The sequence below is a fragment of the Lynx canadensis genome, chromosome A3, assembly GCF_007474595.2.
Source record: "Lynx canadensis isolate LIC74 chromosome A3, mLynCan4.pri.v2, whole genome shotgun sequence".
NCBI classification, from domain to species: domain Eukaryota; kingdom Metazoa; phylum Chordata; class Mammalia; order Carnivora; family Felidae; genus Lynx; species Lynx canadensis.
The window spans coordinates 132,422,073-132,441,489 of NC_044305.1; the positions used below are offsets into that span (position 1 = coordinate 132,422,073).

Here is a 19,417-nt window from a genome sequence, read left to right on the forward strand (position 1 = left end):
CTCTACCGCCAATGGCCAACCTTCTGCGCTCCACTGAACTCACTCCTTTGTACTACGAGCTCATTCCTTCGCGTAGAGCGCCGTTCCGGGAACAGGAAGTGCTGCATGGACGGATGGATGGATGGGACACACAAGAGTTCACCTCCCCAACTTCAGTATCCTCTGACCCTTCCCCTTCCTTCCAATCTGTGCTCCACAGATCTTTTCCTCAACATCGCCAGCGTCTTCTGAATTCTGGTGCAGGCTGTTAAGGTGGCCCTTGCTAAGATGTCTGTGTACTCTAAGAGGTTCTTTTTTTAATTTTTGCAGTCAGTTGGCCTAGGAAAATTGTCTCTGGGCTTTATGTCGGATCGTAGAGCAGACAGAGACTGTAAAGGTGACCTGGTCCTGAGTCCCATTTGACAAATAACGAAACTGAGATCTGGAGAGGAAAAGCCACTCACGCCAAGGTAAAGCCAGACATCAATGATCAGATGGGGGTCATTCCGCCAGCCCAGAAAGCCTTGATGGCTTCTACACCGCTGTCTCATAATTTTAATGAAGGGGTAAAACACTCGCCAATCAGTGATGAGCACAGAAAGCAGCATGAGTGCGCTGACCTGCTGATCACACATTCAGGCCTGCAAAGCAAGGCCCTTTGGCAAAGGTGTTAAGGTTTAAATACTTCAACTCCCCCCCCCCATCATCCAACAGGGGAGGGAAGAGAGTGGTGGTCCAGCCACACATCTGGGCATCCGTTGTGTTCCAGGCTCTGTGCCAGGAAGGGGGGGACAAGGAAGAGAAATCCACAAGGTCCTGCATGCAAAGAGGTCCGCTGCCCTGGGAGAGGCAGACAAGCACAGGGCCCAACCAGCAAGGTCAGGCTCCAACCTGCACCGGTGAAGAGGGTAAGCGAAGGGCAATTTATCTTCCCCGGAAGGGCGAAGGGGAGCTCAACAGAACAGGTACCACTGACTCTCTCCCGGGGCCTACAGAATGGCTGGTGTATCAGTCAAGGTTCTCCAGAAAAACAGAACCAGTAAGAGGTATATACATACGAGGAGACTTACTGGAATTGGCTCACGCGACTTTGGAGGCCGAGAAATCCCACGGTCGGCCACCTGCGAGCTAGAGACCCGGGAAAGCCGGTGTTATTCAGTCCGAGGCCGAAGGCCCGAGAACCAGAAGCGCTGATGTCCAAGGACAAGGACAAGGACTTCCCAGCTCAAACAAAGTAAATCCCACCTCCCTCCGCCTTGCTATCCTATTCGGGCCCTCGATGGTTGAATGATGCCTGCACACATCGGTGAGGGGGTCTTTTTTTACTCAGTCTACTGACTCAAACGCTACTCTCTCCAAGAATCACCCTCATAGACACACCCAGAGGTCATGTTTTTATCGGGGCATCCCTTAGCCAAGTCAAACTGACACATAAAATCAACCATCCCAGTCTCACGAGGCCTCTTTTAGAGAAACATCCCATCGCCCACCCGTTTGGGTTCTGCAGGCCTATCACCATCTTGTGCTAACTCCCCTCACTACCCTCCTAACAGTGGGCACCCCTCCCCAACCTGCCAGCAAAGAAGCAAAGAACAGCTAACTCAACGCAAATGGGCTACGTGGGAAGCAATCACTCAGAGGCTGGGAAGCAGCGTGGAGACTGGATGGTGATGACGGTGATGGCGGCGGTGATGAGGACAATCACGTGGACGGCGTGGGAAGCCAGCAAGTGGCCCCGGGACAAAGCGCAAGGGGAAGGAGCACCGGGCCACCGTGAGACCTTCCCAGTGCTTGGGGGCCCCTGGCCGAGGGAACCTGGAATCCCTTACCTGGGCGACATCTTCCCCTCCCCACCCCCACTGGCTCGACCAACGGTGAAAATAGTTCCCAAATGCATAAGCCACCTTCCGCCTCGCTCTCAAAACAATCAGCCGGGCCGTGTTGTTTTCAGGCCAGCTAACAGCGTATCGCCAAGAACGTACGCTCATAGAAGCGGCGGTTCGTGATCCCGTCTTTCTCCCTTTACTTTACTGAGAAGAAAGACGCCCAAAGAAGCCAGAGCAGCTGCCCCGTTTTGTCTCCCCCCCTCGGAAGCTGAACCAGACCATCCAGGCTGCGTCACCAGGCATGCGGCTGGCACTGCATGACTGAGGATCTTTAACACAGCCTTATTGCCGCCACCGCCACCCCACGCCTTGGAGAGGGCTGAGAGAGAGCGTGAGCGAGCCGTCGGTCCTGCCCACCCACGGCCCTGCCTCGGGCCCACGGCCGGGGCAGCCTTTTCTAGACATCCCACGCTCACACCGGCAGGCGCGACTCGCCAGCCCCACGTGTGAACCACCTGTAAATACAGAAAATGGTACCGTGTTGGAAGCGATTTGTTTTTAACCCCGGGTGACTGGTTTTGAGCGGTGCTCACTTCCCTCCAAGAACGGATGACGGCACAGCAAAGTGAGTATGGGAGTGACGGGGCAGGGTGGGGAGCTGTCGTCAGTTCTGTTGTCTGGAGATGCCTGTCAAATGCACAGGAAGGAAGCAGAGACTTGAGCATTTTGCTGCTGGAGGGGAAGAAAACAAGGGCTGTGAGCCACGCACACGCCGCCGCACAGAATCATAACTCCGCCAGCGTCCCCGAGAGCCCCCAGGCAGCCCATTGGCCCACCAGCACGCAAGCATCCAAACTCCATAAACGCTTCCAACGCTCAAGGAGGCGGGGGATCAAGAGATCGGGGCCCCATCTGCAGGAATATCCTGTAGATCTCTTTGTGCAGCTTCCCCTCGTTCGGGGTCCCCACGAGTGGGTCAGCGACCCTCAGAGATGCTTCTGAGAAGCCGGGCCATCCGAAAGGGCAGCTCCCTCAACTTCAAATCGTGAGCCGCACCAGCTCCCCTCCAGGAGACTTCGCACACATTCACAGGCTCCCACCTCAAATGCTTTGCTACTACGGTCTGGGTCAAAGATGCCTAATAAACCTGAATTAGAAAAGAAATACTGAGTAGCAGAGGAGGCACCGCCAGCCACCCAGGAATGTTGAAATAGCAACAGCCACCCGCACTTGCCACAGACACGTGACCGGCCAAAGACTCAACTGGGTCCAATACATCCACGTTCCATGTGATACGGTTCCATGGAACCTCTTTGTGCGCGTGAGCAAACTGGAGCTCCAAAGCGCCACCCAGCTGATGAAGGACAGAGAGGAGCCTGCCTCAAACCCAGGTCTGCCAGACCCCAACATCTCCAGTCTCCAGAAAGAGACGAGACACTCTTGCCGTCTATCATGCAAGTTCTGTGCGTCGGTGGGAGAGAGAGTGAGCATTTGTGACCTGGCGGTCCACACCCCAGACCCCGATCCGCCTGCATACATTGCGTATACAGCTTCCGTGACTCAGTTTGCAATCTGTAAACTGGGGTCTCCTCCTCCGCTTTTCTTGAAAGGGCAAAAATGACACAAGGAGAGAAGTTCTTCTGAAACGCACAAGCCAGGTAAGTGCACCTCCCGCACTCCCGGGGCCTCTCTCTATCCATCTCCCAGGAGACCTCTCTGCATGCACACACACACACACACTCGCACACACACGCGCTTGAGTCACTCCTACCTGGCCAGCCGTGAGCCAAGTAATGGGGCAAATGAAGATGGGCCGCGTAGGGCAAATTCATACCCTACAAGGAGTCTGTTCACATGACTTGGAGGCAATGACAAGAAAAACTGAACGGGACTCCAGGAAAAGCCACAGAAGGTATGCCCTGATTTCCAAACAGGGGTGGGAGAGAAAGTGACCTGGCTTAATTCTTGGTTCTTCTCCTCCCTGCTGATGGCTTTGGGTGAGTTGTTTTCCTCTGGGCATCCTGGATGTTTTCATTTAAAAAATGGGTCTGACCCCGCCTGCCTCACGCGTTCTTGCCCCACATCATAATTGCCTGCCCTGTATTTAGAATTCTAACCCTCTACTGAATTCTAACTCGGGAGCTGACAAAAGAAACACGAGGGAAGCGACTGCACCAAGCACAGACAACATGCCCTGGGTGCACCCCGGGCGCCCAGCGCCGCGCTAGGGGAGGGCTGGGGGCCAGAAGGTCGCAGTCACTGTGCCAAAGAGCCGGCCATCCAGGCGGGGAAGCAAGCACCCGGCCACTTGATCAGCCTGGGGGAGCAATCAACTCTCCCCGGAAAACTCCAGGAAGGCCTCAAGGAAGAGGCCCTTAGGCCAAATCTATAAAACAAGAGGCAGGAAGAAAAGGCAAATCTCCAGACAGAAAGCCCATTGGCGGCTGCCTGGGGGCGGGGGCGGGAACAGAAAATGACAGTAAATGGGCACAAGGGAGCTTTCTGGGGTGATGCAAAGGTTCTAAAACTGGATTGTGGCGACGCTTGCGCAATTCTGTAAATTTACTGAAAAGTAGTGAATTGGACATGTTTGAAATGGGTACGCTTCATGGTATATAAATTATATCTCAATAAAGCTGTTAGTTACACAAATCTTCCTTTCAAGGATGAGTAGGAGTTTAGCAGATAAAGAAGTCTGGGTGGGAGAGAAGAAAAGCGGGCGCTGGAGCGGCCCGGCCACCCTCCCCCTCACAGTCCCGTCTCCCCCCGACAGACACCTGCACCCCTCCCGCTGCAGCTTAGAAGATCGGACCCCAGAACCTTGACCCCCTTTGCCCTAGTTGGGGTGGGGTGGGGGGAGTGGTGCTTCCCTGGGGCACCTGTCAAGGTCTGAGAAGCCCTCAGATGGGCTCTCAGGAGACAGGGGTGGTCTCCCCAACCCCCAGCCCAAGCCGGGCTGTGGCCGGAAGGAAGCCTGTGTCCAGCTTCCAGAGTCCTGCTCGAGCAAGGCACACGGCAGGTGTCCAGAAGAACACTGACTAAGGAAGAGCATGAACTGGGGGGGGGGGGGGGGGGGGGGGGGCCCGGAGCACAGAGTTAGATGACAAAATCTGTTTTCAACACCGACCTGATGGCAGCGATGACTGAGGAACTGGAGGCCGGGCTCCAGGATACGGGACGAGAAAGCGCTACTCTGCAGAAGAGGAACCGTGGGGACCGAGAGGAGGGACCCGGGCAACAGAGGACTGACCGATTTACGGACAGAGGAAGAAAGGGAAAGAGCTCAGACACACTCAGGAGATCTCCGGCTGTCATGAACAAGCCGGCTAGAGTCCTTCATCATAACAGGTAAAAAAAGACCGGCTTGGAGGTGGAGGGGAAGTCCGGGGCTCGGTTTTGATGGTGTAGTTGCGTGCAGCCTGCACCACGGCGTGGGGTCCGAGCACTGGGAGAACTCAGGTTTGCTCACCTGATGGGAGCCCAGGTGAAAGGAGAGCGCTTAGAAGGGGGCCTGAGTCAGGGACACCTCCCTGGCTGAAAGAGACACAGAGAGAGGGACGATTTCAGCTGCGGCAACAGGGTACTGAGGCAATCATGGAAGACTTCCAGGAGGAGAACCGTGCAGCCCCCCAAAGCCTTCCTCCTGTCTTCAGAATCATGGTAGTTCTATCCATGGAGTACCTTGAACTGTCTCTTGGGCAAGGGTCGCAGACCCATCACTCGCTCTTCAGAAATTTACCCAATGAGGCAGGGACGGCGGATGCCAGCACCCCACCCCGTCTCCTGGTTTCCTGCCAATCTGAGCTGTACCTCAAGAGCTGAAAAGAAACCGATATCTGGAAAACACAGCTGCTGGATTAGCAGGTGCGGGGGGTGGGGGGTGCACTCGGCTTATAAAGAAAAATGAAAAGAGCCCCAAGAAGACATCTCTGCCCACCTGCTGTTGGCAGGGGAGGGTTGCAACAGGGAGAAAGCCTAACATCTCCCCGAAGGTGTCTTTAGTTAGTCATGCCTCATAAATGCAGAGATATGAAGCTCTGCCTCTGAAATTCAATTATACTTGAAAGGACATGGCCAAGGCAGGGTTCTCTTAAAGGATTTACTGTGCTTTTCTGATGATTAAAAAGAAAAAAAAAATTCTCTAGACTGGCTCATCAGCACCTAAGAAATGCTGCACCTGTCAAACTGTATTGATTACCTGAAGTTACATTAAAACCCATGCCACTAGGTTCCACCCTCTTTTTTTTTTTTTTTTTTCTGGTGGAAAGTACTTTGAAAGAAACATCTTCCCCCCCATAGAGCAAGAGTCACGGAGACAGCTCCTGAACCCCTTCTGCTATCTCCGTATACAATTACCTGTCACCCCCTGGTTGGAAACTCGACCCAAAGCAAAGAGCGCAAGAGCTATATGAGATGCATCGAGGGCACAGCCTCGCATGTGGACGTGAAAACGCCAAAGAAACCCAACGAAGACTGCGGGAGAATGGTGAGGCCCAAAGTAGACAGAGCGTCATTAAAGGCTACAAGTGCCCTCCTTCCGCAAGCACAATGACATTTGGGGCTGACACACTAGCAAAATACGCTTAATCCCCCCCCCCCCCCCCCCCCCCCCCCCCCCCCCCCCCCCCCCCCCCCCCGTCAAGCCTGGGCTGGCGACTCACAAATTGGAAGCATTATCCCGTAACAAACAAGCTTGGTTTAGGGCTTCCTGGAATGCGAAATTCTAACACAAACCTGATCCCGATCTAGATAAAATTTCAGCTGCCAAGCAGCTTACTCTTTGGTGCCAAATACACTCTGGGGCTCCTTAGGCCTATCCAGGATTATCACCGGTTCCTCAGTGACCTGAGCACTTTACCGCTTAGGAGAGGCAATACGAGGTCTTAGAATAAGTTTGAGGGAAGGACCGTAGGCAGTGACGGGGAGACAGAGTGCCTAATGCACAGATACACACTAGGGTATTTTATGGGAAAAGGCAACCTTTGTAACCGTGCACGCGGGGCCCTGAAGGCAGCGGGTGTCAGCCGGGGAAGAGAGTACTTCTGCCTTACTAAGAGCAAACTCGGCAGCATTTCCAGGTAGAGACACAGCTCAGTAAAGACGAAGCCCACATGGGGGCTGTGCACAAAGGTGAGTCCACTCCTTGGGGTTCAAAAGCTTGCATTCCGAATTCTGCCCGGCCCAGTCAGTGGCCAGAGAGCGGCGTTAGCATAAATTCTGGAAGAATGAGTCCCAGCTCCTTCATATCTCTTAAGAGTTTCCCTCTAGAGGGTTTGTTGGAAATGAATGGATACTGGCCCGAGTTTGGGCAAATCTCTGTTCTTCTGGGGTTTAGACTTGTTCCTGCACAAGTCTGAGCCTCCAGCCTTCTGATTCCCAATGCCAAGTGTCCCCCACGATTATCACACGTTGACATCTATTTTCCACCTTACAAAAAGCATCAAAGCGGAACCCAAAGGGAGCAAGCAAGGCTGAAACGCACCACGTCGAACCACATCCCACCGCAAGCAAGAGGCAGAGCCCCTGAGCCTTCCCTCCGGCACATTATCCAATAAAACCTCAAGAGCTCAGTAATTACAGGCGCTCTCAAAAGTGAAACAGAAATAGATCTAGGGCCAAAACACTGGTTTGCTTGAGATAAAGGGTGGCCTAAAGCAGAAAATACAAAACAACCACCACAACAACAAACAGGCCAGCTCTCAGTCTATCTTCTGATCTGAGGAAGCCAGCCTGATTTGTTCGTTTTGTTTTGTTTTGTTTTGTTTTCCAGTATTACTGAATCTGATTACGGGGAAGAGAGCAGGATTCAGATGAAAGGCCCTTTTTTCCCTCTAGGATATAAAATCATTTTAGGAAAACAGAAAAAGCAGGTTGCATTTTATGTGTGCCCCTGACACCAAATCAGATGAAAACTTAGCTTAGCCAGGTCCCCTGGCCTGCGATCACCGCTGAAGCCTCGGCGGTCAGTGCTGGCAAAAGACAGAGCAAGCGAGAGGTTTCGGCTCCCGTGTCATAAAAGCCTGCAAGGGATGCCAGCTTCCCGGAGCACACCCACCGAGAGCCGATGATCCCGGGAATCGCATCCCACACCTCCGCACAGCCCGTGATGGTCCCCGTGCCCCCCGTCCCCATTCCATGCCCCTGCCCCATTTTGAGAGCCTCACGCACCACGAGGCTGGCCGCTCCCCTGGTGAAAGGTTATTTGTCTTCCGGACTGGGGAGGGTCCTGAGAGGAAGAAAGAAACCACGGCGATGCAGGGAAGGAATCACCAGCTCTGGGAGAAGGCAGCAGGGCAGCGCGGGCCAGCTGGCCCTGCTGGGTCTGAGCAAGCGCTGTGCTGCGGTTGGCAGGGCTCTCCCCGAGACTGCACCGTGGTTAGAGGGTGTGCGCATCCACCGCCGTTCAATGTTACACAGTAGTAGGTTTCAAACTAAATATTTGACACATCGTGGCGTGGGACTAGGAGCCTCGGCCTGCTGCGGAAGGCTGATCCAACAGAACCCCAGTTGCATGGGCGGGGGGGTAGGGTCGGCTGGAATCCAATGCCGAGGCCCAAGGCGGGACTCGCCGTCCTGGCAAACAGCCTCCTCTAGGGGGACTGGGTGTTGGCCGAGAGTAAAGGGGTATGGCCTTCAGCTTGACGAGGCCAGGCTGGGATGCCCTGGGAGCCCGAGAGTCACGTCTGCGGGGAGCACCACTTTCACGCCCCGGCTGGCAGACTGTGTGAGATGCTACAGCCCCGGGGACTAGGCACTTGTTGAACAAAAAGGCTCCCGACTCCAGCAGCCGCCGCGTTTGGCCAGGAGAGGGACCCCCAGCTCGGGCGCTGGAGACTTCGCTGCGGGGCGCTGCGCGCTCCTGCACACCCGAGGCGGCGCCGCCCGGGAGATGCGGCGAGCAGGCGGCGCACCCAGCAGCCTAAACTTTCTCGAATCTCGGGGCTTCGCGGTTAAGTTAGGGCCGTGAGAGAGGCACGAAACACGCGCGGGGGGCGGGGGATGTAATAGCCCCACCCACGATGAAGGGGAAAAAAGGATTTAAAAAAAGAGAGAGACGCTAATTCAATTAACTTAGCACCTACTATGTGCCAAGCACCCGGCCGAGACCTATCTTTAGCGCGTTCTCATTTTAAATGTCATGACATACCCCAAGGGAGGAACTGTCCCCATTTGATACAGAACCAAATCTCAACCAGAGAAGGTGGCGTGTCTGGCCCAGGTCGCAGTGCGGGTCACGGCGATACCAGGGCTCCTAACTCAGGAGCAGGGCTCTCTGTCCGTCGCCCCTCCGCCCGTAAGGAGGGAGCGGATGGCCACCGCGCCAGCCCCCTACCCTGGCCGGAGCTCACCTGCCACCCACGTGGGCCGCGCGCACCTGCCCCCCACCCCCGCGGGGCCAGCCGAGGCTGCCCCAAAGGCCCGCACTACCTCCCTCGGATCCCAGCTGTCTCCCAGGGCCCTGGAGCTCCGCACTGCGCCGGCCGGCGGGGGACAGAGGGCCCCGCACGCCAGGCTGGACGCCCACGCCCACCCCGCCACCCGCGCCCCACGCGCAGCCGCTCACCCAAGCCACCCGCCCCGCACCCGTCCCCACCAGCAACTGCGCCCGGACACACAATTCCACAAACGCAGCCCAAAATGTGCACACCCACTGCACACACGGATCCCCACGAGGACACGCCATTCCAGGGACACGCCACCGTCCTCGGTCACCCACAACTCCACCACGCAGACAAACACAGGCACCCCCAACACACACCACGCGAGCGCGCGCTCACACACACACACACACACACACACACACACACACTCACGCACGCAGAGAGCCAGATCGTAGCTCACGCCAGTGCACACGCCGGCACTCTCCGGAGCCCGCAGCCCCTCGCTACCCTACCTGCTCCGCAGCAGGACGCGGTCCGCCGGCTTCCCCAGCCCAAGTTCGGCGCCGCGGGCGCTGGGGCAGGCGCGGGCCGCTGCCCGGGACGAGCGCGCCGAGGCCGGGAGGGTGGCTAGGAGCGCGGGCCTCCGTGCGCCCGCAGCCTCCGCGCCGGCCCTGCGTTCATCGCCTCCCAGAAAAACAAAAGGAAGCCGGCAGCGAGGGAGGGAAAGAGGTGGAGGCGCCCGCCTGTCCGCCGGTCCGCCCGTCCGCCGCCTGCGGTCGCCTCGGCCCGCCTGCCAGCGCCGGGAAGGAAGGGACTCGAAGGCGGGACCCGGAGGCGGGGGCCGGGGGCGGAGCGTGCGGCCGGGGCTGGCGCTCAAGTTTCCAGCGGACCCACCCCCGTCTCGACCACGCCCCCGTCTTGCCCCCGCCCACCTACCCTGCTTGGGTCGCGCCCCCGTCTCTAGCCACGCCCCTTGCTGGCCCTTCGGCCCGGGGCCTCAGAGCTTTCCGCGCCGGCCCCTCGCGGCCCTTCAGCGCACTCTCCGCCCGGCCTAGGCCTTAACCCGGTCCCGTGTCGGCTGGATTTCGGGGCAGGACCGGGGCCGAGCACCAGTTCCGCCTCCCTAACCCTTGGCCTCTGGCCTACGGGTGTGGGAGAGGCGGGGAGGCGGCACCGGGAGGGGCCAGTTCCGCGCCCACTCCCCCGCCTCCCCAGTCCTCTGCAGGAAGTGCAGCCCTTTCTGGTGGCCCAGAAAGGAAAGAGGCTGGAGTCGCCCCAGGCCATCTCCCGGGGCCCTCTGGCATCCTCCCCGCCAGCCCCCCCGGGCAGATAGCACCAGCCTTCCCGCGCCTCTTTCAGGGAAGAACCGAGGACCCCTGAGTTCCAGTTCTGGTTGCCTTTGCCAATTCCGGGCGGGCGGTTCGGGCAAGTCCCTTAGACTCCCGGCCTTGGTTTCCCCACCTAGGAAATGGACGGGAGCCTCCCAGACGTGCTCTGTGCCTTCAGTCTCTGCGGAGGAAGGGACTTGGGGGAAATCTCCTTTTTCAGGGGCCGGTGGCCTGGGTGTCAGGGAGAGACAACCCCATGCGTCCTGCAGACTTCCTCAGTCCCCCTCCGAAGGCACCTGCCTGGGAGAGAGGGAGTGAGGGACTGTGCTTCCCAGAGCCTCTCCTCCCAGTAGCTCCTGAAGATCTGGGCCCTGGAAAAGCAAATATATACACCCACCCACCACCACCCACCCCAAACATCCCCGAAGAAAAGGTAACCACAGAAACAGCCATGAATGCGGAGCTGGGCGTTAGTGTTAGGCTGAGACAGTCTGTCTCTCTCGCGTCTCTAGGGGAAAACGCAAATCCTCCTGCAAATACTCCTCCACAAAAGTGGTGAGTGAACTCCCATCACACAGGAGGCTGCAGAGAGGAATGCTGGTGGGTGGCTTCGGGCCGGGGGAACAGGGTGGGCCGGCAGGCAAGGTGGTCGAAGCCCAGACCCCTCTCTCTCTCGGCAAGCAAATGGCAAAACCACCCCAGAGGCATTTAGTCTCCTAGGCAGCCCTGCTGTGGGGATTAAATGCGATCATTACTCAGCTGTCAGCAGCAGGGGGCCGGGGTGACGTCACAGGGAGCCACTCTGGTACCTGGGGCACCCTCTTTCCTTCTCAGCAGACCAGCAGCCACGGTGATGCAGTATATCCACGCAGAGGGTAGGGTTACAGGTGAGACGCCTGCAGTCACATGTCAAACCCGGGCCCATCCACCAGGTGGATACTGGGTTTGACGGGGTAAGTCACGTTCTGCTGGGGTCACACGTGAGGCTCACTTCTCACTCAGGTTGCAGTTGGAGGGCTCGGGGAAGGCTGGTCACGAGCATTCGGGAGCTCCAGCCCCTTCCAGCTGGAGATCCAGCAGAATCTCTTCCAACTGGAGATTCTTCCTTCAGGACTTCTGAGGACTCCGCTGACCCCTTGACTTCCAGCCAGCAACAAGAGAAGAGACAGTGCTAGCTGGGGGTCGGGGGCCGGGGCGGGGGGGGAGGCAGTCACTAGGATCCAGGCCTGAAGGAGGCATACGTCACATTGGCCTGCATTCACTGACCAGGGTTAGTCACGAGGTGCTACCTGGATGCGGGGGGTCCTGGAATTATAGTCTTCCTCTGTGCCCAGGAGAAAACGGCCATTCTGGTGGGCACATCGTGACGTCTCCTGCCACAGAATCAGAGCACAGTTTTCCAAAGCTCAGTCACAGGACAACAGACAGACACGCACATAAAGCATGAGAGTCGTTGAGATCTGAGCCACAGCTAGCTACCATCACCTGCAGAATCAGCTCGTGGGGAGAGGGTCAGGGGCCTTGAAAGACAAGGAGGCGGGGAAAGCTTCACCCAGGGTGAAGCAGGGTGGAGGGGGAGGAAGCTCGGGGAGAGTGAGAAAGCAGATTTGCTATCAGTGGACCTCCGGGCCTTTGCCTGGGCTGTGTTCTGTCCCCCCCATCTGGAACCTCCCTATCCCCAGGATCCAGTTCAGATTTCGCGTCTCAGCTCCTGTGCGCTTCTCCCTTCCCTGAACTTCTAGAGGAGTGTCTCACTTCAAATGAGCTACAGCCTGGTCCTTTCCTTTTGCTCTTTCAGTAACGCCTTATCAAGCTTCATGGAGGGAGGGCATGCAGTAGTTACTTCACAAGTACTTCTGAGTTTGATAAACTGGCGTAAAACGAAAAGCAATTTCAGGGTATGGTGCTCTGTCACTTTCCCGAGGCTGCCATCCCAAAGTACCACAGACTGGCTGGCTCAAACCAAAGACATTCCGTCTCAGAGCTCTGGATGCTGGAAGGCCAAGGTCAACATGTCAGCCAAGCTGCGTCCTCCTGAGGGGTCTGAGGGGGAATCTGTTCCGGGCCTCTCCCCTGGCTTCCGTAGCCTCAGGTGTTTTCTTCGCTTACAGACGGCTGTCTTCTCCCTCTGTCTTCGTATCGTCTTTCCTCTGTGTGTGTCTGCCTCTATGTCCACATTTCCCCTTTTTTATAAGAACACCAGTCATCGGGGCGCCTGGGTGGCGCAGTCGGTTGGGCGTCCGACTTCAGCCAGGTCACGATCTCGCGGTCTGTGAGTTCGAGCCCCGCGTCAGGCTCTGGGCTGATGGCTCGGAGCCTGGAGCCTGTTTCCGATTCTGTGTCTCCCTCTCTCTCTGCCCCTCCCCCGTTCATGCTCTGTCTCTCTGTGTCCCCCCAAAAAAAATAAATAAACGTTGAAAAAAAAAAAGAAAAAAAAATTTAAAAAAAAAAAAAAAAAGAACACCAGTCATTGGATTAGAGCCCATTCTAATGACCTTCATTTGATCATGTGCAAAAGACCCCGTTTCCGAATAGAGTTCTATTCACAGGTACCAGAGATTAGGGCTTCAGCATCTTTATGGGGGAACAATTCAGCACATAACAGGTGCACGCTGTATATAATTTGTCTTCCATACCATGGCTGTAAACACTTAAAGTCGGGACTGGTTCTGATTATTCTTAATAATATCTGACATAATCGTGGCACCTGGGTGGCTCAGTCGGTTAAGCGTCAGACTTCAGCTCCGGTCGTGATCTTGCGGTTCATGAGTTCGAGCCTCGCGTCGGGCTCTGTGCTGACAGCTCAGAGCCTGGAGCCTGCTTCAGATTCCGTGTCTCCCTCTCTCTCTTCCCCTCCCCTGATCACACTGTCTCTCTCTCTCTCTCTCTCTCTCTCTCAAAAATAAGTAAACATTAAAATAATAATAATATCTGGGGCGCCTGGATAGCTCCATCGGTTGAGCGTCCGACTTCAGCTCAGGCCATGATCTCGCGGTTTGTGAGTTCGAGCCCCGCGTCGGGCTCTGTGCCGGCAGCTCGGAGCCTGGAGCCTGCTTCGGATTCTGTGTCTCCTCCTCTCTCTGCCCCTGCCATGCTCATGCTCTATCTCTCTCTGTCTCTTAATAATAAATAAACGTTTAAAAAAAAGTAAATAAAATAATGATATCTGATATAGTTTTATGACGTTACTGTTTTAGAAGCACTTTTAAATATGCTATTTCCAACATTGTTAAGATTATTCCCACATTTTTTTTTTAATTTTTTTTTTCCAACGTTTATTTATTTTTTTGGGGACAGAGAGAGACAGAGCATGAACGGGAGAGGGGCAGAGAGAGAGGGAGACACAGAATCGGAAACAGGCTCCAGGCTCCGAGCCATCAGCCCAGAGCCCGACGCGGGGCTCGAACTCACGGACCGCGAGATCGTGACCTGGCTGAAGTCGGACGCCTAACCGACTGCGCCACCCAGGCGCCCCTATTCCCACATTTTATAGATGAAGACACTTATACTTGGAGAAAGGAAATGTCCAAGGTCACATGTTAGTAACAGTGGCAGCGGGGTCTAAAAGCCGGATTCAGCGTCACTGTGCTGGGCCCACACAGGCTTTGGAAAAAATACTATAAAAACAAATTGTAGTACTTCAATGAACTTGAGTGTGTATCCTCCTGGAGAGGCTCTTTCAGATAAATACGGTTCTAGGTCATAAACCCGGGCTCCTGGAAGCTTGAGGGAGTGAGGCCCCATGGTTTCCAGGTCCTCTTTTGATTGGGTCACTCTGTGTCATTGTAATTACAGAGAGGAGGAGTGGGGCTGCTCCCTTCAGCTAGATGAGGCACCTGGGGCTGCCCACCCCCCTACCCCCCAGCTCCAGAAGCTCAAACCAGGAGAAACGGTCAGAGAACTTATCGGCAGCACCAGCGGCAAGAATGCCTAGAATCGCTGGATCCTGCCTCGGGCCAGTATGGATCCGAGGTGGGGACGTTGGATGATTGGCCATCTTGCTTACCCCTGGGACCCACGAGTGTTCGTGATGGCCGCCGAGGCAGAGGCTATGACCCGCGGTTACCCAGGGAATGTGACTCAGAGGCACATTCCAATGGATCCCCCTTTCCCCTTCGCCCTTGCAAGCTCCAGAGGGTTCCGATGAACGAGAGGGTCCCTCTCCTCGAGCGACTACCCCGCCATGGACTGAATCGTGTCCCTCCAAAATTCATACATTGAAGCCCCAACACCCCCCATGTGCCTGGATTTGGAGATCAGACTTTATAGGAAGTAATCAAGGTTAACGGGGTCACGGGGCATCTGGGTGGCTCAGTGGGTTAAGCCTCCGACTTCGACTCAGGTCCTGATCGCACGGTTCGTGGGTTCGGGCTCCGCGTCGGGCTCTGTGCCGACAGCTCGGAGCCTGGAGCCTGCTTCGGATTCTGTGTCTCCCTCTCTGCCCCTTCCCTGCTTGCACTCTATGTCTCGCTCCCTCTCTCTCAAAAATAAATATGTTAAAAAAAATAAACACAAATAACTAGCTGACTAAATAAAAAGAACATACTCTTCAGCAATCACGACTGAGCCCTAAGCCAGGGCTCTGATTTCCTAATTTGTAACATGTGGATGTTAACGTCTCCCTTGGATTAAAAGAGGCAATGTATGTAAAGGGCCTATGGCTTGATAGATACGCCATAAATGATCGGGACGTTACCTTCAGTGTCATTGTCAGCAGCACTGCGCTGACGGACTCAGTATAAACGCATAAAGGAAAGCATCCTAACGAATCTCCGGAGACCTGGGTTCCAGTCTCAGTTCTGGCACATTCTAGATGCGTCACCTGAACACGACACCTAAGCTCTGGGAGTCTGTTTCCTCCGGAGTGAGTCGGGCTGCCCTCAGGCGACCGGGGCAGGGAAAGGTCAGACGCACCAGGGATTGGCAAACGGCCTGGAACGCTGTGGAAGTGCCTGCCGGGGACTTGAGTGCTGACCTCGAAGTGGTCGCTCCCCACGCAGTGGTCAGGGTGCATTGGAAGCAGCCAAGAATCTGTTTGGCGGGGCAGCGCTCCTGCTAAACCGAAAGCCAAACACAAACAGTGGCTTTGACCAAGGTTTCCAACCAATCTGAACCAGAAAAGGCTGCTTGCCTTTCCAGCTCGGTTCCGGATGGCTTCTCTTCTGGGAAACAGAGCTCCTGGTGCCTGAGAAATGGGGACGCGCCAGCCCACACGGACGGTAGGTGAGTGTCTGCCTGAAACAGTGGGGCGGCTAACGAGCAGCGGAAGGAACACCCCTCAGCCCTGCGTGTCTCCGTTTCGCCTTCTAGCCGGCGGTCCAGACCCCAACAGAAAGAAAAGGTGGCCCACGTACCCAGGCACATTTTTCAGTGTAAAAAGGCACAGGCAAAATTAATGTTAATGGCACATGTTTCTTTTTCTTTATTTTCTTAATTTTTTTAAACGTGCATTTATTTTTGAGAGACAGAGACAGAGTGCGAGTGGGGGAGGGCCAGAGACAGACAGAGAGAGAGAGAGAGAATCCAAAGCAGGCTCCAGGCTCCGAGCTGTCAGCACAGAGCCCGACGCGGGGCTCGAACTCACGAACTGCGAGATCATCACCTGAGCTGAAGTCGGACGCTTAACTGACTGAGCCACCCAGGCGCTCCAATGGCACATTTGTAAATTCAATATAGAGGAAATGTTTTTACTTCAACGCGCGGTCACTCTACAAGTTATGAATGAGATGTTTTGCATTCTTTTCTTCATACTAAGTCTCTGACGTTCAACGTGCGTTCTGTATTAATAGCACGTCTCGATTGGGACCGGCACAATTCAGGGGCTTAGTAGCCATATGTGGCCAGTGGCTGTCACCCAGACGGTACAGATATAGAGCAATGGATCCTCAACTTCAGTGTACAACTGAATCCCCTGGGGGCGCCTGGGTGGTTCGGTTGGTTAAGCATCAGACTTCGGCTCAGGTCATGATCTCACAGTTCATGAATTCGAGCCCTGCGTCGGGCTCTGGGCTGACAGCTCAGAGCCTGGAATCTGCTTCGGATTCTGTGTCTCCCTCTCTCTCTGCCCCTCCCCTGCTCACGCTCTGTCTCTCTCTCTCTCAAAAATAAACTAAAAAAAAAAAAAAAAAAGGAATCCCTGAAGGGCTTGCAAAAACACAGATTGCGAAGCCCCAACCCCAGAGTTTATGATTCACAAAGCCTGGGCTGTTCCCTGAGAATCTGCATTTCTAACAAGGTTCCAGGCGATGCTGCCACTGGTCAGGAGTCCACACTCCGAGTACCACCGGCCTAGACGGTCTTCTGAGGCAGAAGAAAGGTGCTTTATCATTTACATCTGGGAAAGCTGTCTCATTACAGTAAATCCACAGTAGTCAAGAGAGTGTGGTACTGGCATAAGGATAGCTATTTGGATGAATGGAATAAGATTGAAAGTCCAGAAATAAACCCTCACATCTATACTCAGTTGATTTTTGACAAGGGTACCGAAACAATTCAACAGGAGAAAGAATAGTCTTCCCAACAAGTCATACTGGAACCACTGGCTGGTCACTTGTACAAGAATGCATTTGAACCCCTACCTCACACCATTTACAAAAATTTCACTCAAAACGCATCCAAGACCTAAATGTAAGAGCTAAAGCTATAACACCTTAGAAGAGGGGCGCCTGGGTGGCGCAGTCGGTTAAGCGTCCGACTTCAGCCAGGTCACGATCTCGCGGTCTGTGGGTTCGAGCCCCGCATCGGGCTCTGGGCCGACAGCTCGGAGCCTGGAGCCTGCTTGGGATTCTGAGTCTCCCTCGCTCTCTGCCCCTCCCCCCGCTCATGCTCTGTCTCTCTCTCAAAAATAAATAAATGTTGATAAAATAAAATCTTGGAAGAAAACATAAGAATAAATCTTTGGGACCTTGGATCAGGCAATGGTTTCTTAAGCATGACACCAAATGCACAGACAATCAGAGAAAAAGTTGACAAGATGGACTTCATCAAAATTTAAAACTTTTGTGCTTCAATGGGCACCATCAAGAAAGTGAAAAGACAACCCATAGAATGGGAGAAAATATTTGCAAACCGTATATCTAATCAGGAACTTCTATTGCATATATATAATGAACTCTTACAACTCAACAACAAAAAGACAAATAACCCAATTTAAAAATGGAAAGGGAAAGGGGCACCTCAGTGGCTCAGTCAGTTAAACGTCTGACTTCAGCTCAGGTCATGATCTTGTGGTGCATGAGCTCAAGCCCCGCGCTGGGCTCTGTGCTGACAGCTGAGCGCCCAGACCCCGCTTTGGATTCTGTGTCTCCCTCTCTCTCTCTCTGCCCCTCTTCTGCTCATGTTCTGTCTCTCTTTCTCTCTCTCTCAAAAGTAAATAAACATTTTTTAAAAATTTTTCAATTTTTCTTTTAACGTTTATTTATTTTCGAGACAGAGAGGGATAGAGCATGAACGGGGTGGGTCAGAGAGAGAGGGAGACACAGAATCTGAAACAGGCTCCAGGCTCTGAGCTGTCAGCCCAGAGCCTGACGCGGGGCCTGAACTCACAAACTGCGAGATCGTGACCTGAGCTGAAGTCGGAGGCTTAGCCGACTGAGCCACCCAGGCGCCCTAAAAAATTTTTAAATAAAAAATAAAAATGGAAAGGGACTGAGGTAGACATCTAAGGAAGATATACACAGGGCCAACAAGGGCATGAAAAGATGACCCACGTCATTCGTTGTCAGGGAGACACAAAGCGAAGCCTCTGTGAGATTACTTCACACACTCTGGGGCTGTTGTCATCAAAAAGACGAACAATAACAAGTGTGGGTGGGGATTTGGAGAATCTGGAACCCACCCACATTCATGGCTGGTGGTAACAGAAAATGGTGCGTTGGCTTTGGAGTGCATCTTGGCAGTTCTCCTAAAATTCAAACATAGACTTACCAGGTGACCTGGCGTTTCTACTCCCAGGTACATAGCCGAGAGAATGGAAAACATACATCCACCCCAAGACTTGGGCCTGACTGTGGATAGCAGCCCTGTTCATAAGAGCTACAGAGTAATGAGGAAGACGTGGGGAAAGGGGGTCTCACGGGCACCGAGGGGAGAGCGTGACGGCAATCGTCACTTTGAACAATTTGCCGATATCTGGTACAGTTGGAGAGACAGACACCCTTCAGCCCAGCAACTGCCCCTGCAGTTACCCACCCCAAGAAAACGTCTGTGCACAAGCCAAAAAGCCATATGCATGAACACATCACAACATAGGAGGAGAGAAAAGCATCCTCAAGGTCCTGCGTGAGGGGGAGGGGTGCACAAAGTGCTTTATACCCTTACAATGAGTTCCTATAAATGGCAGGAAAATCAACCACCTGGATACATCTGAATCGAGGCGGATAGACCACAAAAACAGCACTGAATGTTTAAAAAGGCAAGGAATGAAAACGAAACGGTATTGTGTAAATACACACAACTATAGCAAAGTATCAAAATGGACTGCAGGAGAGCCCACGGATTCACGTTAGTGATTGCTTCTGGGACAGGGCAGGATGCGGAAAAGATCGTAGCGCTACGAGGGGCTTCCCCTGTGCCTGACATGCACTATTTCTAAAAATATAAAGCCAATGCGCCCTGGTGGCAACTCTGTTACAGATGCATGTGTGTCCCGTGTATTCCTTTTCTCTGCATTTATCTGCATTTCGCAATATTTCTCATAAAAAGGGGACATGAATCGTATCCCTTGTCCCTCATTTGGTCTGTTGGGAAGCGTCTGGATTCTAATTTATGGGAAGGCCCAGCTAATTTAAAAGGCAAAGTGCCAGGAACGTCAACCTTTTGGAACCCAGCAGGGGGAGAAGCTCTTGCTCTCCCCCCCCCACAAGGTTGTTGTGAAGCCCAGGTACTTACGGAATTCTCTAGG

At 54.3% G+C, this 19,417-nt stretch overlaps 1 protein-coding gene across 2 annotated transcripts in view; it reads right to left on the reverse strand.

The window, feature by feature from the left end:
• Positions 1–9,974, reverse strand: part of HPCAL1 (hippocalcin like 1) — a 104,875-nt gene extending 94,901 nt beyond the window's left edge. For both annotated transcript variants that reach the window (XM_030311656.1, XM_030311655.1), the window contains exon 1: positions 9,700–9,974. The gene's annotated coding sequence lies outside the window, so the exon portion shown is untranslated. The remainder of the gene's footprint in view (positions 1–9,699) is intronic.
• Positions 9,975–19,417: the final 9,443 nt, after the last annotated feature.